Here is a 23,681-nt window from a genome sequence, read left to right on the forward strand (position 1 = left end):
TGTCATTGGTTACTGTTCTGTTTTTTAATTCATCTATTGTATGTATTTTTGTTTCTGTAGGTTTTTATCCTCTTATATTCTAATTCACTTTTGGTGATTTCTTATTAATTTCTCATGTTGTTGGTTTTTTTTTCATTTACATCCTTAAAAACATTAAACATGCTGAATGTTATAGCTTGTGTCTGGTAATTACAACATCTGTAGAGTCTGAAGTTCTATTTCTGTTATTTTACTCACTGTATCTGATGGTTTTATTGGGATGTTCCACGTGGTAATTCAATGATGCCTTCAACGAGAAGGTAGGCTTTCCCCAGGTACCTGGGAGCTTATCAAATCCAGGAAAGCTGGTTTAAATTAATTAATTAAGACTTTTAAACCATGTGAGTAGTAACCATTTAAATCCATTTAAATGTCATTCCTGCATGTGGCCTTACTTTAAGGTAAAGGTCTCAGGGGGGATTATATCACTGTACCCATGACCGAATCAGAGATCAACAAATTTTGTTGCTATTTCTTTTGGCAGTGCTTTGTTATTTTTCTAGCTTATGTTTTCACTAATGGTGAATCTCTTCAGAGGCACAAGCTTTAAGCATTTTCTGTGTTCAGACTCTCCATTAGCTTTTTATAATAAAAGCTCTTTGTTGCCACAAATCACCAAATGTTTCCAGGTGTTGCTGTATTCGGTGATTTCCATGCCTGCTTTGTTTCTAGCCTCTTGAGATTTTTCCTTTTTTCTCCATCTATATTTAAAAATGGACATCTTTAATAGTTTCTGTGTCATATTTAGGTGTTTGAGAGCATGATAATTTTCAGGATTTTCAAAATCTTGTGTTAGACATCTAACTTTAACTTTTTTTCCTTCAGAAAATATAAAATATTTAAGATATAGGTTCTAATCTTTTACTGAAGTTAGTTACTATTACCATGATCTTAGGGAAGTCATTTACACTTAGAATCTCAGTTTCTTTGTCAACGAAATTAGGGATCTAAGAATACCAATTTCACAGTACTGTAGGCTGGTGTATATATGGTAATGGGTATCAATATACTTTTCAAAACCATTGTTAAAGCAAACTATGGCCTGAAAAGGACTCTACTTCTATATTTGAGTCCTTGTGGATGAACTGCAACCTAACTTAATAGATAGACAAGATTGAAAACCTAACTTAAGAGTACGTACCTGTAACACTAGCTGAGTCTTGGCCAATCCCACGAGCCGTACTTCAACCACTCATGCACTGCTGAGTGTTCAGACTGTGTTCAGTTAAGGCCAACGGTGAGCTATAACCAATCCAGTTGTTTCTATACCTCACTTTTGATTTCTATATGTCACTAAGACAGCCAAGTGTGGAGGGGTCCCTAGGGAAACTCCAGCTTGTGCACTGGGAGAACAGGATGGGGTTTGGGGACGTTCAGGAATTTGCAGGAAGGAGGAGCCTGGCCTCTTCTGTCCCAGAGTGGAACCTGGAATTCAGTCTGTGAGGCGGGAAGCCTATACTAGCAGCACTCACTTTGCTGAGGGTCTGTTTCCCTTTTATCCCCCTTTTTTCTCAGTAAATTCCATTTTCCTCACCCTTCAGAGTGTCTGCAAGTCTAATATTTCATGGGCATGTGACAAGGACCCCATTTTCAGCTGAACTAAGGAGAAAATTCTACAATATGACTCCCCTCGTTCCCTTTTTTTTGGTCTATAAATTTGTTCTGACCATGAGGCATCCCTGGAGTCTCCTTGAACCTGCTGTGATACTGGGGGCTGCCTAACTCATGAATTGTTCATTACTCAATTCAACCTTTAATTTAAGTGAATTTTTTTAACACCATAGTGAGCTATACAAACATTTGATATTATTATTATAATCATCATTATTCACAAGGCTCAATCAGGTTCTCTAAGCCAAAAGTTAGAACTATTGCTGATATATAATGATAAATTTCAAATGTTTCTGATACAGAAGAAGTATTTCTCCATGGACCTTATGAAAATTAATATTATTTTTTGGCAAATGAAACAAAAATCACATCTATAATTAAAATGAAAAGTTATTGTATTTATATATCACTTAGCAAGATAAGTTTAAATAAAACAAGTAAAACACAGTTCTCTGATAATACTCTTGCTAACTTTGCTAATATTCCAGGGAAGAAACAAAATATCTCTTATTTCTAAGTCAAAGTCAAATACGAATATTGATTTTCTCAATATAAAATGCTGTTTGCAAGCAAGGTAGAATTAAACTCTCACAAATAATTTCAGGAACAAAATATTCAATTATTATCTGCATCTTGTGGTATATATGCCATCTATACAATTTAAAAGACTGTTACTGCAACTTTTGATTACAAAATCTCTTTTCCTTATTTCCTGCAATAGGTTTGCATGCAAGTTTTAATCATAGTTATTCATATGACTTATAATGATGTATTATGTTTCTGTGCTACATTATTTATTTGCCTGACAAAGAATTTACTACTTTACCTTCTAGCCAGGGCAATACAGGAAGACAGATTTTCTCTGAACTATAAATTGTTGAAAGTTCATCTAGTTACACATATGCTTTGTTTCATGATCACATGGTTACATTTGGGGCTTCTGTGGGAAATACTGTTGCAATACATGTTTTTTTTTTTTTTTTTTTTTTGGCTAATTTTTGGTAAGGAATCAAAGCATCGAATATCAATGCCAGAAGATATATTATCCTTCTTAGTTCAGTAAGAATTTATTTTAATTGGGCACATTTAGAAAATTTATGACAGGGAAAGTAACGCTTGCTTCCAGAGAGCAAATACAAAACAGCAAATCAGAATTCAACTTGAAATACTTTTTTAAAGTTTCTATTTATCTATTTTTTGAAAGTTTAAAAAAAATTCTTCTATTTCTGAAACACTAATAGAAATAACTAACCCTGTAACTATACTTTTAAGTACTGAATAATGTTAATTTACTTAAACAGCCCAATAAACTTGTTTGTCTGTTTCCTACAGATAAGAAAACAGAAAATTGTGTCAATAACTGGTACAAGGAAATTTAGACAATAAGGAGTGAAGTCCAAATTTGAACATGGCTTTGGAGTCTGTTACCTCCTCTCTATATTACCTCCAAGTCAGTTGTTAGGAAACTAGTTTTTCATTCCCAATACTGTTGATGAAGTCCTTATCACTTTTCTGATTTTTGAGTGATAGGTCTTAAAAATATTTGGATTTTAAAAGACTGCTTGATGGCTTAAATAATGTTTTATTCATCTAACTTCAGTGAATATAGCTGCAAGGAAGCCATTTTTGTACAGGGGACACCCAGGGAGCATGCTCTGACCCATAAGTCATTCCTTAATTTTGCAGCTATTCTCTAGCTTTACAATTCTGAATTAGTTCTAAGTGCATTACCAGGGGAACTTTCATATTCCTCTCAGCCCTATTAAAATTTAGACAGGCATTTTGACTTTAGGTCGCTGACCTTCCTTTTCTTAGGGCATTTACCTAAGAAAGTTTTCCTTTGTAAATTCTTTCTCTGACTCTTTGAGATGTAAATCTTCCCCTGGCCTCTTGCCAGTGTTACAACTCTGGAGTGCATTTCTCAAAGACCTTGAGGCCATCTCTTAGGAAGATAATCAAGAAAGATTAGGCCACTGTCTTCTAGCCTCTGTGGAAGGGTAGGAGCCAATTAGCAAATACAGATGACCTAATCACATTAGCCAACTCCCCACTCCTCCACATCAAAGTCCTCTAGTACTTTTCCATTAGCTCAACCCAGCATTTAAAAGTCCTCCTACCTTTTGTTTCAGACAGGCCCTCTACCCTACGGCCATAGCCTTGACTCCTATTGCACTTGTCTTGAATAAAATCTTTCTTGTCATGTTTAACAAGTGTTCAGTACAACTTTTCTATTACAAGGTCAAGATATCCCTCTATATCTCTGGAGATGAGATCAAGATCCAGAGGTGGACTGTTTGTAAATAAATGTTTGTGTATGTTGTTGACTGCTTTATATTGTTTTCTTTTTTTCATTTTTAGTTATTAGCTAGTACTCTCTGATAATTTTTTTTTTTTAATGTGATCCAGCCTATGTAGACTCAGGCATAAAATCCAACATTAGTCAAATACAGTAAATTAGGATATGTTCCCAGGTGAAAGACATAACTTTTAGCTTTGTCATATTCAACAATTGTTTGTATCTTTATATAAGCATCTCCATTTAACTATTAATAATAATAATGATTGCTAATGCACTAGGCACTTTTGAAGTGCTGGGTTTATAATGGAACAAGTGAGACAAATTCCCTGACTTCAAGGGGCTGGCATTCTATTTCGTTATTATGAGTAACAAACACAAAAAGACCTCTACTTCATATTATTAAGAATGAGCAAAAATCATAAGCTGAAAAAGATAAGCATTGGATCTTTGAGCATTTAAGATGTTTAGTAAATATATACAATTAGGGTTTAACGTTTCAAAAAAGCACATTTTCTACCGAAGGTCATTAACTGCTGATTCACACTTTGTCAATTATGATATTTAGCTCTGGCTTGACATGATTTGGCCTCTGCAAATCCTTAGAGCTGCTAAATGGAGCAGAATGCTGAGCTGATTGAGGAACAGAAATCTTCAGTAAGGTTTTTGAGGCGATACACACACATACATAATATTGGGTGAGGAAAAAAAGAAAACAAATTCTGTCTGGGGCAAGAAAAACTGAGAAATTTGTTAAGAGTTTACACAAAAGTCAAATGTTTTACAATCTATGATATTTTCCTGATGGTATTTTACTTAGCATAAAAAATGTCCCTATAGTTTTCTTTCTTATGTATTTACATCAGCATTTTATTTCTTTATCTTGCTATAGAAGACTTAATTCATTTAAATGTTACTGTATTTTTGAATTGTGATACCATTATATTGCCATGTCAATAATGGCACTTATTTTTATTGCTGCCCTAAAGGTAATACATGCTCATTACTGAATGTATTACAAACAGAATGTGGGTACAATTTCTGGGTAACATTCCAAAGATCTCATTTCTGTGACTTGATCAGGTACTTTAAAAACGGTAATAATCAGAATAAGCACAACTATATTGGTTGTGAGTGCTAAATAATGAGAAAAGACAAATCTGAAACAAACTTTTTTTCAGGAAAAAACATCTGTTAGAGGAATTCTAACAGAATTCTAACAGCCATAAGCTTTTTTTTTTTTTTTGAGAAGGAGTCTTGCTCTGTCCAGGCTGGAGTGCAGTGACCGGATCTCAGCTCACTGCCAACTCCGCCTCCCGGGTTCACGCCATTCTCCTGCATCAGCCTCCCGTGTAGCTGGGACTACAGGCACCCGCCACCTCGCCCGGCTAGTTTTTCTTCGTATTTTTAGTAGAGACGGGGTTTCACCGCATTAGCCAGGATGGTCTCGATCTCCTGACCTCGTGATCCGCCCGTCTCGGCCTCCCAAAGTGCTGGGATTACAGGCTTGAGCCACTGCGCCCAGCCGCCATAAGCTTTAAATTAAATCTTGTTACCAACAAGAAAGTTATAGCCTATTGATTGTCTTAGCCATTAATTCACTCAAGGCATCATTTCAGTCTCTCCAGAATTTAGCTGTTTTAATTTACTTATCAAAGCTAAGGACAATCAGCTTCCTTTACCTTTTCACTAGGCAAATCAACAGAGTCATTTTCTCTCATCAGATACTATTGAATTGCAAAGAAACAGATCTCATAGCACCCTGGCTGGTCACTTCACATAAACAAACTACAAACAGACAAATCTCTTAATAAAACCATGATTTTAGTTTCATAAGGGTGATTGAAAATACGGTAAAACCATTGATTTCCACACCATAACACCACTGGCCATCTAATTCTTTTTTATTTTGCTTCTGTGTATATGTCTTCATGTTTCTGTGTGTTACAGCAGTAACAGTTAAAAAGTGGCAGTATGTTGAATTGCCCATTAGGTCTAAATATTGAATTTGATGCCAGTGAAATTCAACTTCTATGACAAAGAAAACACAACCTTTACTCAGGTATGCAAATCTAAATCCCCTGTTGAAATTCCAGCATTAGTTCTTTCTTGAACTTTCTCTGAACATTATTATCCTATTGCTCTTGATCTAACCACATTACCAAGTAAATTAATGCATGCTTGAGGTTTTAGTTCCATCAAGGAGATATGCGCTATTCTATCCAGCCTTGGGCCTCCTCAAATCTCAGCCTTCTCATGTTATAATTATTATTCAAGGAAAAACAAGATATCTTTTTTACATACCCTACATTTATATAACTGGGAAAATATGCTCATATATATTATCTTGTTTTACATTTGAAATACACTGAGTTTAGTGGTAAAGATAGTATTTTTTTCCTGATGTGTCATCTAATTAGATGACTTAATATTGCCTCAAGCCTAACATCAACAAAATTAACCTCACTTTCCTACCCTCCCCATTGCTTCCTCTCAGAAATCCAGGCTAGCCACCTCAGCTGCCTTCTCTGCCTTCTACCTGTCCTGTGAGAACATCCTATTGTTTGTTTGAAATGGCTCTTGAATCTGTACCTTCTCTACTTCCACATCCCTTCCCCATTTTTGCTCTTCATCATTGCATAGTTAACTCACTCTAACAACTTCCAGATGGTTTCCTTAACTAGATTTTTTTCTCTTCATACAGCATACTGAAACCAAGCCATCTTCCTCGTCTGAGAATTTCAGCAGCAGGCAAGCTCAAAGAAAATCACTGTTTTCCCATTTTCCTTTGTATAAACCCAAACTCCTCCTAGGCATCTAAGGAACTTTATTCTCTGGCCCATCTTGCATTTCTCACTTTATTATCTTTTACTATATCCCAACACGGCCTCCTGAGTTCAGTCAGATTTGGCTCTTTAGTATTGGCCTTACATACTGCTTTCATTCTGACACCTGGGTTTTGGCATATGATGTCTGACACTTCACAAAGTCTGTTCTTAACCATACTATAAAGCCGAAGTCTAATCCCACTTTCTCAAATCCTTCCAGCCAAAACTTAACTCCTCTTCTGAACCTTAATTTTTGTACTTGTAATGGTCAGCTCTTTGTTTTTCTTCACTCTGTCTCACTACATTCACATAGAGGTCATATTGTAAATGCCATTTTTTTCCTGTGCAGTGTGAACCATCTGAATTGTATTGTTTTTGATAGTTAGATTCTGTTTTGTGGGGCAGCAGGAAAATTATTTTTCCTTTTACTTTCTTCCTTTTGCCTAAACTTCTGTGAATGGTTAAACTTTAACCTGCTGTACAGACACTCAGATTGGCATGTAGATAGTGAGAGCTCTGCATTTGGTTTCTTTCACTATGAATTTTTGGTGACTAGAAACCTTTGCTTCTCAAACTAACAATTCATCTCAAGTTCTAAATACAAGCATCATGGCAGCTTGGGACTGCAAGGTAGTGTGGTCTACCATGAGTAAACAAATTATTTCATATGGCCAATATATCCACAAATATCAATAAAATGCTTTGTTTTCCTTTTAAAGTTGATAGACAATTTTACAATGAGTGTTCTTTGTTTCTGTTTTGAGACGAAGTCTCACTCTGTCACCTAGTGCAGTGAGTGTCACTGCAGCGTCACCGAGTGCAGTGGCGTGATCTTGGCTCACTGCAAGCTCCGCCTCCTGGGTTCAAGCGATTCTCCTGCCTCAGCCTCCTGAGTAGCTGGGACTACAGGAGCCCACCACCACGCCCGGCTAATTTTTTTTTGTATTTTCAGTAGAGACGGGGTTTCACTATGATAGCCAGGGTGGTCTCGATCTCCTGACCTCGTAATCCGCCTGCCTCGGCCTCCCAAAGTGCTGGAATTACAGATGTGAGCCACCGTGCTCGGCCTACAGTGAGTGTTATTTTAAGATAATTACTGAACATGTCAAGGCGCTAAGGTTGACATTAAGCCTCATACATGAGATCATTGACTAAAACAAGCAAACAAAAATAACTAAAAACCTTCATTATAACATTTAGTCTCTGAAAGACGAAGAACAGGAGTCATGAGCAGAGACTTATGGGGATCATCATTTTCAATCTTCTGTTAAAGTAGCTTAAGGAGATGATATTTCTTGATAACACAAAGCACCATTTTTTAATGAATACATTAAAGTAAAAATAAGTTTTTAACAAAGTCCATTTTTTATAACATATATCAAAATAAAAATAAACTACTCTGTCAAGTGCCATAAAACTGACATGACTTGCACTGATTCAAGCACTTGGTCTGGAGGTTGAAAGGGCACCAATGAGAAGTGTGATGTTGGGCTTTATGAGAAGCATCAGTAAGCTTCCTAAGTGGCGTGTTCTTAGCAAGTGCTATGGACTACAAAATCAAAATCAATGATTTTTTTTTTTTTGAGACATTAACTTTCATTTGAAGGCAACTATTTTCCTCAATTCTATTCCTTTTTCTAATACTTTTCTTGGGTAATAAAATACATATAACATAGCATTTCTCATTTTAACCATTTTAAAGTATGCAATTCAGTGGCATATAGTAAATTCAGTGTTGTGCAGCTATCACCTCTGTCTAGCTTCAGAATATTTTCATCAACCATAAAGGAAACCCTGGACCCCAGGCAGCTATTCCTTATTTTCTTCTCCACCCAGCCCCTACCACCACTAACCTGCTTATTATCTACATAGATTCACCTATTTGGATGTTTCATATAGACAAAATCATGCAATATGTGACTTTCTGTGTCTAACTTATTTAACTAGTATCATGTTTTCAGATTCACTCATGTGGTACTGAAATGGCTTCATTGTCTGGAGTAACACCTGAGGCTTGTTTCACGGCCATGGAGAACAAGGATGTGGACACATAAAGAGTGAGGTTGAGACTGGAAGTTTAATAGGTGAAAGAAAGAAAATAGCTCTCTGCTACAGAGAGGGGACTCAGAAAAATGGGTTGCTGAATCCTTGGTGAAATTCAGGGGATCTTATTGATGAGCTGGTGAGGAGGCACTGTCTGATTTACATAGGGCATGAAAAACTGGTTAGACCACCAGGTGTGTTATTTGCCTAGGGTGCAAATCTCTGGTAGCCTCCACCCTCATCTTTTATTATGCAGGCAGGTTCCCTGCCTGAGCTTTGCCGTGTTGCCCATTTCTTTGTTCCTGTACACATGGTGACACAAAGGGAAGATGTAGCCTCTATGTTGGATATGCCTGGCCCTGAGATAGCCCTTTTCTATTGGTGCAGCTGCCAGGATTATCCCATGCAAGCTTCTAGCTTGCTGGTTTATATTTGCAGCTCCATTTTTCAGGCTGCTCTTCATTAGAAAAGAAATGCTTTTGGGGGCTACTTTTTGTTCAAAGGGAAGCTTTGCTGAGGACTCTTTTGCCCTCACTATCTGCCTAAATAATTTCTTTCTACCTCCCGTATCAGTAGCATATACTAGTACTTTATTCTTTTTATGACTGAACATATTCCATTGTTTGGTGATACCACATTTTGTTTATTCATTCATTAGTTGATGAAATTTTCAGTTTTTCTTTCTTTTTGGCTATTGTGAACAGTCCTGCTCTGAACATTTGTGGACAAGTATTTGTTTAGACATTTGTTTTTTATTCTTTTGGGTATATCTAGGAATGGAATTACTAGGTGATATGGTAATTCTCCATTTAACTTATTAAGGAACAATCAAACTGTTTTCTACAGTGGCTAAATCATTTTACATTCCCATTAGCAATGTGTTACAGTTCTAATTTCTCTACATTATCATCAACACTTGTTATTTTCTATTAAAGATGTTTTATTTTTATTATAGCTATCCTAGTATGGGAAATTCTGTGGTTTTGATTTGCATTTTTCTAATGTCTAATGACACTGAAAATTTTTTCATGTGTTTGTTGGCCATTTGTATATCTTCCTATGCCTAATACTTTACATTGATCCTATGATTCTAATACTTTTAATCTATAGCATAATTCAACCTATATCCTCCCAAGGATTATCTATAGGCTAATGCTAAAAGATGCTTTTTAAAAAGTTCTTACTGTTAGGGAAAAAGACTATCCATATAATTTAGTAAACTGCTTAGTTTATAATTTTTGGCTAATTTTTAATGTAACATTTCTTAGTAAATTTTTGCTCTTCAAACAGCATGAGATTTAAAAAGTACGTAAGATATGTATCCCTGAAAAGAAATCATTAACTTTCTTCTAGAATTATTTCCAAACTGTGACTCATTTGTAATTTACTGGAATAGTAAAGTTCATTAAAGAGATGAAAGTACAATGTATCTGATTGTTTTGAGACTATTATATTCTTTAGGTGAGCTCCAAGTAAGGTTCCAGTATCTTGCCTTTTCTCCCCATTTTAAATAACTTTTCACTAAATTCAGTAAACTAGCGGGTAGCTGGGTGTTGGGGTTCTGAGAGGACAATATCTTCTCTAAAAATTGCATCATTAGATTTTCTCACCCCATAGTTCTCGCCTGTTCTATTGCTGTCATTCACATCTCTATCATTTTAGCCAGAAACAGGTTTTCCTACTCATTGAGTTCATTATTCTATCCAAAAAAGTGAGACAAACTCTCATTCCATTGTGATGACTCTTTTTCCTAAGACCTTACTTAATTATCTCTCTTGAAGTTTTTTTTTTTCTTTCATCCAACACTTAACAAATTAGAAAGAGCCCAAGAGCCTGGTGAAATGAGGGGATTTCAGCTTTGTGTTGGGGCATAGGGAGGAGTGGGGGGCACGGAGTTGCTGTAGGCAGTTGTGGGGCATGGCTTCAACCACACTGATTCTCTCTAGGATTCATTTAAAATGAAAAAGGAGCAGCTGAATTATCCTTCTGCCTGCTCCAGGCTATTTTTTGTTTACACCCTGAGTTTTATAATGATTATAAGTATCCACTACTTTTTTTTTCTTTTTCTTTTTTGAGACGGAGTCTTACTCTGTCACTTGGATGGAGTACAGTGGGGCAATCTCGGCTCACTGCAACCTCCACCTCCTAGGTTCAAGCAATTCTCCTGCCTCAGCCTCCCGAGTAGCTGGGATTTCGGGTACCCACCACCACACCCAGCTAATTTTTGTATTTTTAGTAGAGACGAGGTTTCACCATGTTGGCCAGGATGGTCTTGATCTCTCGACCTCATGATCTGCCTGCCTTGGCCTCCCAAAGTGCTGGTACTACAGACGTGAGCCACCATGCCCAGCCATATCCACCGCTTTCAAAAGAAAAACATATTGAGTGTGACTATTGTTTCAAAGAAAACTTTTAGTAACTTGTCCCCAAGTGGATTCCTATCTCACTTTCATGGTACTAGAGGATAATCATAATTGAGTGTACTTACCATAAATAACAATGTATGTTTGCTGAATATAATACAGCTGCACACCTCAAAAGGGGAAGCAAATTTTATTTGTTATATTTGAAACTTTCTAATTGTACAAAAAAGTCCCATAGATAATTATTGCAGTTAATTAACTGTGGCTGTAATAGGCTACGTTGCAGAGCAATTAGCCACTTCACTGTCATATGAGAGAGCAGAAGAGGGCAAAAAATGCTGTCATTGTAATTATTCAAGGTTATCGTAGAAAATGCTTGTCTATATTGCATGTTTAAAATGACCCTGCATCAACATAAGCAAATTAGTGATGCCTGTTTTACTCAACCAAATTTATTTAAAACTTTGAGGCAACCCTAATAAAATTAGACAAACCTAAAAATGATAAGCAACCCTATATGCTTTTAAAAGCAAGTTATTGAAAAAAAAATTAATGTTCATTAGGATTACTTCCAGAGAATGGAACATAGAAAATTTCACTTTCTTGTTTGTTTCATAGAGAAAAAAAAAAAATTATTTATATATTGAAGAAAATTAATTAGTGTTAGAAACAAATTGGTAAATATATGAAGAATTTGCTACTATTCAAAGTTCACTCTTTGAATTTTGCTTTACATTGGCTATAGAAACAAATAATTCAGGAAGAAATCCCTGAAGGGAATTGACTCTGACAGATGGTCATACACTGAAGTTTATATTTACCACTTCCATGCTTGGAAAGTGCTTTCTTTTAGAATTATTTCCAAACTGTGACTCATTTGTAATTTACTAGAAAAGACAAAGTATAGCAAAGTTCATTAAGGAGATGAAAGTACAATATATCTGACTGTTTTGGGCATAGTCTTTAGGTGATCTCCAAGCAAAATAATTATATGTGTTGTGATTAAAGGATATTAAAACAGAGCCAAGTAGTATACTCCATGGAGACTTGTTTTATAATTGTGTCTTTGGAACAAATCAGTCAAAGTCTTATGTCAGGATCTTTGCCAAAGTTCTCTGGTGTTCTTCAGAGACAGGGTGTGTTGAACACCAGTTTCTCCAGTGGACGGCCAGCAGAGAAAGGAACGGGAATGCACTGAAAAATACTTTTGCTTGCAGGGTAAGGCATGTTCTTCACAGTGACAAAATTTGTGCTGCTTTACTTGTTTCTGCTTCCTGAAACCTTACATACAATAGTACTCTTTTAAAAAAAGGAACAAAAAGACTCTGAATGTGAAGGGCTTGTTAATGTTGCCCATTTACTCAGTCATTGATTCAACAGGCATTTTTTTTTTTCACCATCTACATTGGATTAGAAACGTTAGAAATTAGTACATCATAGTTTCTCAAGGTGTTTCCTCAAGGAGCTCACAGTCTAGTAAAGTGATGGAATCAAATAAGTACATCAGTATTTCAGTTTCTAATAAAGGTATGCATAAAGGGTGTTCTAATGGGGTATAAAGGAAGGAGTGGCCATTTTTTGGTAGGGATGACCTTATAGGAAAATAAAAAGAATGTATTTGTTCATTAATTCAACAACTCTTTAAAGATTGCATGATATTTTCCAGGCTAGAGATATAGTAACGAGCATGACAAAATCCTTGTTCTCTGGAAATGTACAGTGTTTTGAAAAGTGGATGGTTATCACCAGCAGACAAGGAGGAGAAGAGCATATTTCAGATGAAAGCACAGGGGCTTTGTGTATGTACTGGATTTTAGTCACATGCCTGTCCTACCCACCTGTCACTTCTAGCTTAAACTGCTAAATTCCCCACTACCTCACCATCCCCTGCCCCTACCACACACAGAGAAATAATGCTCACGTATTTTTGTGTATAAAGGAAGATATTGGTAATTAAGTGGAGAAACAAAGATGTGAGACAATCAACACGTGGTTTGACTATAGAGTTAAAGTTTTGCCAGGTAGTGAGGAAATGGGCTAGATTGTAGCCCATTGACGTAGAATCAATGACGTAGAATCATCAGTTGGCCCTGGAGCTGAGAGGACATTGTATACTCTGGATGGTGATCATGTTGTTCCATGTGCAAGATGAGATGAATAGAGAAATCATGTCAACAAAATTAAAAAAAAAAAAATGGAGCAGACTCAGACGGAAATTAGAGACCATGTATAAATTTGCCAACTTCATAAAGACTTTCTAATTCAGAGTTTACTCTTCACGGCGTGAATTGTACTTCCAATATCAGATTCTATGACCTATTAATACCTTTGTCACAATTGTCTTCCATTTTCAGCTTGGCCATCTACACTATTCTATGATCAGGATGAGCATTCAATTCAAAATACACATTAGAGTGCTTTCAGTGGGTTTCTGTTGCTGTGTATCCAAAAGTAGCAAGTGGTGTTGGGGTATCTTTCTTTAGGCAGTTTTGCAAGGCTAAAAAATAGTGTGAGAAAACAAGGCACAGGAAGTAGACCTGAGACTGGAAAGAAAGCCAGGGACAGAACACGAATAGTTTTGTATACCATGGTTAAAGGTTTAGCTTTATAATCTAAACAATGGAAATCACTGCAGACCTCCAGAAAAAGGAGTGGTATGATCGGGTTGCATTATAAAAAGATCACTTGAGAACTTTAGAGAGCTTATAAATGGAGACAGAGCAAGGCCTCTTAGGAAACTATGAGAATATCATTAGTACGAGATATTAAGAATCTGTAGTAAGGCAGTAGGTATGGAAATAGATATTTAACATATCAATGTTGTGAAATTTATAAGACTTGGACATTGATTTCAAAAAAAGAAGGAATGACAGATTAATGACTGATACATGCCAATGCTTCATCAGCAAGGGAAATCCTAGAAGTAGTGGTACAAAGAATTAGTGAAGTTGGGGAGATATTAGCGAAGTAGTCTTCTTGTCTGAGGTATTACCCGAAGTTCTTTGTCTCACGACCAAGAAGAATAAGGGGCATGGTCACCGAGGGTGAGTTTGAGTGAAAGTTTAATAAGTGAGAGAGAAAAGCTCTCCACTGTGGGGAGGGGCCCAAGGAAGGTCGGCATTTCACAGTTGAGTACAAAGACTTTTATGCAAAAGTGAATGGGGTGGAGTGTTTCATTTGCATAAGGTGAAAAAACCAGTTAGGACTGGGTATTTTATTTGCATAAAGCAGTAATTTACAGCAACTCCACACTGCCCCTCTAGTGAGCATGTGGGTCCTTATCCTGAGTTACTCCATTGTTTTATTTCCCTTACTACACATGTATCAGCAGATGGAATTTACCACTGTGGACATGTTTGGTTTGTGTAAATCCTCTGATCTGTGCAGCTGCAAGCATGTCTTAAGGAAGTCCCCTGTGTAAGTTCCCTTATCTGAGTATGCCCAAAAAGGAGACGAATGTGCTCACAGAAGCCCGCTGTGTATGGACAGAACTCACTGGTTGCAGAAAAGACAAAGGTATTATTATTATTATTATTATTATACTTTAAGTTCTGGGTTACATATGCAGAACATGCAAGTTTGTTACATAGGTATACACGTGCCGTGATGGTTCACTGCACCCATTAACCCGTCATCTACATTAGGCATTTCTCCTAATGCTATCCCTCCTCTAGTACCCACCCCCTGTCAGGCCCTGGTGTGTGATGTTCCCTTCCCTGTGCCCATATGTTCTCACTGTTCAACTCGACTTATGAGTGAGAACATGCGGTATTTGGTTTTCTGTTCCTGTGTTAGTTTGCTGAGAATGATAGTTTCCAGTTTCATCCATGTCCTGCAAAGGACATGAAGTCATCCTTTTTATATGGCTCCATAGTATCCATGGTGTATATGTGCCACATTTTCTTAATCCAGTCTATCACTGATGGGCATTTGGGTTGGTTCCAAGTCTTTGCTATTGTGAACAGTGTTGCAGTAAACATACGTGTGCATGTGTCTTTGTAGTAGAATGGTTTATAATCCTTTGGATATATACCCAGTAATGGGAATGCTGGGTCAAATGGTATTTCTAGTTCTAGATCCTTGAGGAGTCGCCATACTGTCTTTCACAATGGTTGAACTAATTTACACTCCCATCAACAGTGTAAAAGTGTTCCTTTTTCTCCACATCTTCTCTAGCATCCGTTGTTTCCTGACTTTTAATGATCGTTGTTCTAACTGGTATGATATGGACTCTCATTGTGGTTTTGATTTGCATTTCTCTAATGACCAGTGATTATGAGTTTTTTTTCATGTGTTTGTTGGCCACATAAATGTCTTCTTTTGAGAAGTGTCTGTTCATATCCTTCGCCCACTTTCTGATGGGGTTGTTTGTTGGTTTTTTTTCTTGTAAATTTAAATTCTTTGTAGATTCTGGATATTAGCCCTTTGTCAGATGGGTAGATTACAAAAATTTTCTTCGATTCTGTAGGTTGCCTGTTCACTCTGATGATAGTTTCTTTTGCTGTTTAGAAGTTCTTTAGTTTAATTAGATCCCATTTGTCAAATGTTTGCTTTTGTTGCCATTGCTTTTGGTGTTTTATTCATGAAGTCTCTGCCCATGCCTATGTCCTGAATAGTATTGCCTAGGTTTTATTCTAGGGTTTTTATAGTTTTAGGTCTTACATGTAAGTCTTCAGCCCACCTTGAGTTAATTTTTGTATAAGGTATAAGGAAGGGATCCAGTTTCAGTTTTCTGCATATGGCTAGCCTGTTTTCCCAACACAGTTTATTAAATAGGGAATCCTTTCCCCCATTGCTTGTTTTTGTCAGGTTAGTCAAAGATCAGATGGTTGTAGATGTGTGGTGTTATTTCTGAAGCCTCTGTTCTGTTCCGTTGGTCTATGTATCTGTTTTGGTACCAGTACCATGCTGTTTTGGTTACTGTAGCCTTGTTGTATAGTTTGAAGTAAGGTAGTGTGATGCCTCCAGCTTTATTCTTTTTGCTTAGGATTCTCTTGGCTATACAGGCTCTTCTTTGGTTCCATATGAAATTTAAAGTAGATTTTTCTAATTCTGTGAAGAAAGTCAGTGGTAGTTTGATGGGGATAGCATTTAATCTATAAATTACTTTGGGCCATATGGCCATTTTCATGACATTGATTCTTCCTATCCATGAGCATGGAATGTTTTTCCATTTGCTTTTGTGCTTTCTTATTTTCTTGAGCAGTGGTTTGTAGTTCTCCTTGAAGAGGTCCTTCACATCCCTTGTAAGTTGCATCCCCAGGTATTTTATTCTCTTTGAAGGAATTGTGAATGGGAGTTCACTCATGATTTGGCTCTCTGTTTTGTCTATTATTGGTTTATAGGAATGCTTGTGATTTTTGCACATTGATTTTTTATCCTGAGACATTGCTGAAGCTGCTCATCAGCTTACGGAGATTTTGTGCTGAAATGATAGGATTTTCTAAATATACAATCATGTGATGTGCAAACAGAGATAATTTGACTTTCTCTCTTCCTATTTGAATATCCGTTATTTCTTTCTCTTGCCTGATTGCTGTGGCCAGAACTTCCAATACTACCTTGAATAGGAGTGGTGAAAGAGGGCATCCTTGTCTTGTGCCAGTTTTCAAAGGGAATGCTTCTGAAATTGTGGCAGTAATTAATAGCCTACCAACCAAAAAAAGCCTCGGATCAGACGGATTCACAGCCGAATTCTACTAGAGGTATAAAGAAGACCTGGTACCATTCCTTCTGAAAGTATTCTAAACAAGAGAAAAAGAGGGGATCCTCCCTAATCATTTTATGAGGCCAGTATAATCCTAATACCAAAACCTGGCAAAGATACAACAACAAAAATAAAAGAAAAATTCAGGCCAATATCCTTGATGAACATTGATGCGAAAATCCTCAATAAAATACTGGCAAACCAAATCCAGCAGACATAAAAAGCTTATCCACCATGATCAAGTCAGCTTCATCCTTGGGATGCAAGGCTGGTTCAACATACACAAATCAATAAATGTAATCCATCACATAAATGGTACCAATGACAAAAACCTCATGATTATCTCAATAGATGCAGAAAAGGTCTTCAATAAAATTCAACACCTCTTCATGCTAAAAACTATCAATAGGCGAGGTATTGGTGGAACATATCTCAAAAGAGTAAGAGATGTTTATGACAAACTCACAGTCAATATCATACTGAATGGACAGAGGTCTTTTTATGGTAGACTTTGCTTCCTTATCTGTGCTTGCAGCTTGGTTTTTCAGGCTGCTGTTTGTTGGAAAGAATTCTACCAAGGATCTACCCTAACTGCCTGCATAGCTGCCTTCCTTTCCCTCTCTTTTGGTGTGGGATTTTGCTTTAGCACATACTTGTGAGATCATAAAGTATTTGTTTTTCTGTGTCTGCCTTATTTTACTTAGTGTTATGTCCTCAAGATACATCCATATTGTTGCAAATGACAGAAATTCATTCTTTTCAAAGGATAAATAATATTGTGTGTGTGTGTGTGTGTGTGTGTGTGTGATTATTACCATTCCTCTGTCAATGAACATTCAGGTTGTTTTCATAACTTGGCTATTGTGGATAATGTTGCAGTGAACATGGGGGTGCAGATATCTCTTTGAAATGAAGATTTTATTTCCTTTATATATATACCCAGAGGAGGGATTGCTGGATCATATGTTATTTCTATTTTTTACTTTTGGGGAAATCTCCAGGCTGTTTTCCATAATGGCTATACCAATTTACATTTCCATCAACAGCATATAAGTTTTTCTTTCCTGCACATCGTTACCAGCACTTATCTTTGTCTTTTTGCTAATGGTGATTCTACAGTTACACAAGATGAGGGAGTTATGTAGCTCTAATATAGAGGATGGTGGTTATGGTTAACAATAGTGTGTTGTATATTTAAAATTTTCTGAGAGGATAAACCTTAAGTGTTGTTACCACACAGAAAAAGAGAGAAGAAAAGAAAATGGTATCTGAGTTGATAGATACATTAATCAGCTTGATTATGACAATAATTTCATAATGTATAAATTATATATCAAAACATCATGTTGTAAGCCTTAAACACATAGAGTTCCTATTTGTAAAAAGAAAAATCTGGTAATTGAATATCAGATGTAAATTTCCCTAAGCCTTACATCTTTTTAATCAACTTGATGAAGACATTCTAAGTACAATGGAAGTCTCTGTGTTAAGTGTAATGTAATATAAATTCTTGACCAGATGGTTTTACAAAGGTAACATTCATTTTTCAAAATTAAACAACTGACATATGAAATGCCCCCATAATTGGCTTGCAATTTTAATAAAGAGCAGAATTCAACATAGGGATTTCAGCAGGGATATACAGCTGGGTAATGAACACTTCCTAAGATCATTGTTATTGAGTTATACCTACACTTATTTTGTCCTTTTAAAAATTATTATAGCTGTCATTTGGAGACTCTATGCCACAGACAGGGTAACAAATTCATACGTATTATTTAAATTGTCCTAATAATTATTCTCTGAAGCAGCTTTTAATATCTCCATTTTACTGTTGAGAAAATATAGACACAATGAGCTTCAAGTTCAATAACTTGCCAAAGGTCATAGTATCTATTTAAGCTGAGATATGAGGACACTTCTGTCTGACTCCATAGCCTGCGCAAGGAACAGTTGTGTTGTGTATTGCCTTCCAAATACCAAACAACAGGTGAATGAAGAATGCACAACTCTCTATAGAATTGAACCTGCCCATCTACCATTTATGTTCTTCAGTTCTCTCACATTCCAGACAAGTTTTCTGGTGACTCTATGGGCTAGGTAACAGTGGGCAGGGTGACAAGAAAGAAGATGCCATGGTGGAAAAGCACATTTAGGAGCAGAGAATCAAATGGTTATGTCTTTCTCCTTTTTAGCCTCTGTGGCAGCAAATACTGAACCTTAGTATTAACCCAAGCAGCATATGAGAACAGGAGACCATGTGTGGCTGGTTCCACCTCCCGGTGTCACAAGAGAGACTCAGTGTGAGGGACTGTTTATTTTTGAGGGGTGAGATCACAAGACACAGATTTGAGACCAGCTTTTTGATTTATATTGCAAGTAAGACCAATTTTTCCTTGCAGCAAATAAGAGAAAAGTCACTTTTTATTAATAGGGCGCAGAGCAAATCTTAAGTAGTTAATGTTAGTTACATCCTAGGAAACCTTTGCAAATGCCATCTCTTAGCTTGTTCTCCAAATGTAAAGGTTAGAAATCATTTCAGGAAGCATGGTCACACATTATAAATAACTTCTCTTTCCGTTTAAGCTGCTATAAATTTATATACATAATTCACTGTTTTTCATTAAGGAATAATGCCAAGAGAAGAAAACAACAGGTTAAAAAAGTGATCTAATGCTGGAAAGGAAGCAAGAAACCAGGCCTGGACATCTTTCTAGAAATAGAGTGGGCCCTTTCTAGACAGAATATTCCATGTTGTTTGGGTAGTTTGCTTTGGGGCAGAATATAGGTTACCTGGTCAATACTGTAACTATTTAGCCACAGGGGGCTGTTTGGATTAAAATTAAATACAACTAGAAATTTAATTCCTTAGTTATACTAGAAATCAAAAACCAGAACACAGATGAAAAAAACAGTAATGAGTAGGAGGGAATAGTCTTCTATATCAAAGAATGTTGCTTCATTAGCCCTGCATTTTGTATTTAGATAGTGTCAAATATCTTTGATGTAAACTTCCTTCATATTCATTTATTTCCAACTATTTCTTTAAAAATTAAAATCTGCCTCTATCTGTATTTTTTTCTTTTCCTTTAAGCTAAGACAAAACACTTTGGAATGGTGCCAAGTACTATGCACATCTATTCATTCATCTATCCATCCATCTACCCAACTATGGTCTATGTTTCTAGAAATTTCTTTAGCTTCATAAATGTGTGAAAAAGTAAATAATGGTAATGAACTATATTCTATTCACCATCTAAATATTTTGGATTGAAATAAGTACCCTGTTATAATATAGGATATGTGTCTCTGTAAGCATTATCAAATGATGTATGAAGTTAAATATATAAATAATATATATTTAATATGAATATATAAATAATATATATTAATATGAATATAAAAATAATATATATTTAATATAAATATATAAACATTTGTACATTTCTTAATAAAAGATCTTTATTGCATAAATGTATTAAGTTTTATATACACATATACCCATATGAAAGAAGAGAATATTGCAAAATTATTTGATTTTTTAAAAATGATATTATTAATAGCTAGATTCTAGATCCTTTTAATATATCCAAGGATGAAGAATTGTTGGTTGTAATGTAAACTCAACACTTAAATTTCAACTTCCACTTAAGCTTGGTATTTGGTTGGTGGGAACCACACAGGTTCAACGTGCCTATCTGGGAATGTGATTTTTGTACAGGGCCCATGTACCCTGAACCCTGGCCACTGCATGATGTTTGTTTGCAATGATTGCAAGGTGTTCAGATTTTGTAAATACAAATGTCATAAAAACTTCAAAAAGAAACACAATCCTTGCAAGTTCAGGTGGACCAAAGCATTCCAGAAAGAAACTGGTAAAGAGCTTACAGTGAATAATTCATTTGATTTTGAAAAACGTAAACATGAACCTACAAAGTACCAGCAAGCGCTATGGAATAAAACTACTGATATAATGAAGAGATCAAACAGAAACGTCAAGCTAAATTTATAATGAACAGATTGAAGAAAAATAAAGAGCTACAGAAAGTTCAGGAGATCAAAAATGTCAAGCAAAACATCCATCTTATCCAAGCGCCTCTTGCAGGCAAAGGAAAGCAGCTGTAAGAGAAAATGGTACAGCAATTACAGCAGGATGTGGACATGGAAGATGTTTCTTAAAAAACTTCACATTTCTGCATGTACACTTGAAAACATCCTTTGGAGACTTACAGCTTCTAAATTATTTATTTTTTAAAATGTGGTCCCTTAAAAGGTGATTAAAAACATTTCTCCTACATTGCTGTCTGTAAGACATCAGATATTATGAATGTTAGCTTGCTTCTTAGTGCTAAACCTTCACTGATAGATGTACTTGTGTAAATCATGAAAATTCTGTTTGTAAATACAGAAATGAATTGTGGACATAAAATGGTCACATTATTTGGATAATGGCAGCAGGAGGCATTTATATAATAACTAATGAAAAAAATTCATGGCAAGTGATATATAAAATGAAATATCCTTTGCAGTAAAATATTTCCTTTATTAGTGTTATAGAAGGGGAATATAATAAGGAACTAACTATCTGTAAGACAGGTATTCTCAAATAAATTCTCAAATTTATTTTGATTTCAGTGTTTCCTGTTTTAGTGTATTAGCATCTTAGAAGAAAATAATAGCCTTGTTTGATGAAGCCTAATTATGCTGGACTATTTTTGACCTGGTTTAATCGTTTTTATAGGTAACTGTGGATGTCGGAGATGAGAGCTGAATAATATTTGCCTGAAATGGCACTAAACTCTATAATTTCTGCTTTGAAGAATACTCAGTTCTAACTTGTGATTCCTGGTAGAAAAATTTTCATTTTTCTAGCTTAGCAATGATCTGGAAGCAGAGGAATTCCAGTATATTTTAAAATTAATTGTGTGGTTTTCTTTTTTAAAAAGCTCCTAATTGTTTTGGAAAATAGAATTTATAGGTAGAACACTGTTTAGTATTTGCACATAAATTAAAACTATTTTAAAAGTAAAAAACAAAAACAAGAAGGAAAAACCCTTAAATTTCCCAAAGTGTAACAGTTTGTCTTAGTTTTTCTATTCACTTAGATTCTGTGCCATTCTGTGTCTATTAATGTGATCAATAGATGGTAAAATACCACCCTTCCTGAGATCCCTTCAGGTTTTTTCATTGTATTGCGTATCTTTTAAAATAACTATTACTAAATTCAAGCTACTTCACCACACACTCAAACTAATGAATGTTTACATTAACGTTTGACTTTTTAACAGAAATAATATAAAATGTGTTAGGCATTTGAATGACAGATTCTTTAAACTGTAGGTGGAAATTATAGGACCAATTTGTTTATTAGTTTTGTCCAATTAATGATCGAATTATTGTTATTAATATCTACTTTCAATATTTCAATGCTTCATTATGATTATTTCTGTAACAATTGTACATTTGCTTGGATTCCTTCCTGTGTTTTTTTACCCTAAATAGGGAAAAATAACTGTTATTAATATATATTATTGTATATATTGTAAATATTGTAATATATAGTATTTGGCCTAGTATGTATTCTAGGCCAAAGAAATATAGTATTGAAACTATTCCTATGCACTTTATGAAATTAGTGAAGAAGGGAAGGGGAGAAACAAAAATAACCCAAGCTTGCAGCACATTCATCATTAATCATAAGGTCGACTTGCTTTAATTATTAATTAAATAATTAAATTTATTATTAAAATTAATTTTTATTTAATTAAAATTTGGGGGTACATAGTAGATATATATGTTTATGGAGTGCATGAAATGTTCTGATACAGGTGTGTAATGTGAAATAATAACATCATGAAGAATGGGGTATCCATCCCCTCAAGCGTTTATTCGTTGAGTTGCAAACAATTCAATTATATTATTTAAATTATTTGAAAATGTACAGTTATTATAGACTATAGTCACCCTGTTGTGTTCTTTTTTCAGTGTCTTTTCACTGACCTTGAAAGAATGCAGACATCTTAGTTCAGTCTAAAATATTTAGCCAGATATTCAAAAAATAGTAGTACTAACTTTTGAACTTTTGCAATTTCCAGATATTGTACAATTAAGTTTTGACTATGAAAGAATTATAATTGAATGTGATATCAGTGAAGTAAAGTTTACAGATTTTAAATAATACTTCACATTATAATTGCTACTTAATTGCTTTGGGACAATGAAAAATTTATTATTTGAAATTGGGAATCTTTCTGAATTGGTCTCAGCCCATATTATCTGTTAGATGATAGGAGACAAAGAATCTGCTGTTTCTAGGCCAAAGAAATATAGTATTGAAACTGTTCCTATACACTTTATAAAATTAATCAGTGAAGAAGGCAAGGGGAGAAACAAAAATAAACCAAGCTTGCAGCACATTCATCATTAATCATAAGGTTGACTTGCTCTCTGGTCTACTTCGTCTGAGATGTCTGTTGCCTATTGTCCTAGAATCACATAGACCTTAAATTACAGTTCCCTTAACTATTCTGTAATAAAAACGTGAACACTATTTGATGTTTTCCCTTTGAGATACTCTTTCAACTCCTGCATACTGACACCAGCTAGTCTAACACACCCCACTAACACCAGCTGATCTGAAGGACCCCCAAGGAGCTGACTCACCAAATAATGTGGTTTCCACATCCTGATGATTGTATCCCCCTTGCCCTGACCAATTGATGACTCAAATTTTCCATCCGCTGGCCCTCCATGATTCCCTTAAAAATTCCGCTTCAGGACTCCTGAGGGAGATG

General features: G+C 35.5%; 1 pseudogene; it reads left to right on the forward strand.

The window, feature by feature from the left end:
* LOC117066132 overlaps window positions 1–21,786 on the forward strand; it is a 35,132-nt pseudogene extending 13,346 nt beyond the window's left edge.
* Window positions 21,787–23,681: the final 1,895 nt, after the last annotated feature.

This window comes from Trachypithecus francoisi, unplaced genomic scaffold (assembly GCF_009764315.1).
Source record: "Trachypithecus francoisi isolate TF-2019V2 unplaced genomic scaffold, Tfra_2.0 Lachesis_group2, whole genome shotgun sequence".
Lineage (NCBI taxonomy): Eukaryota > Metazoa > Chordata > Mammalia > Primates > Cercopithecidae > Trachypithecus > Trachypithecus francoisi.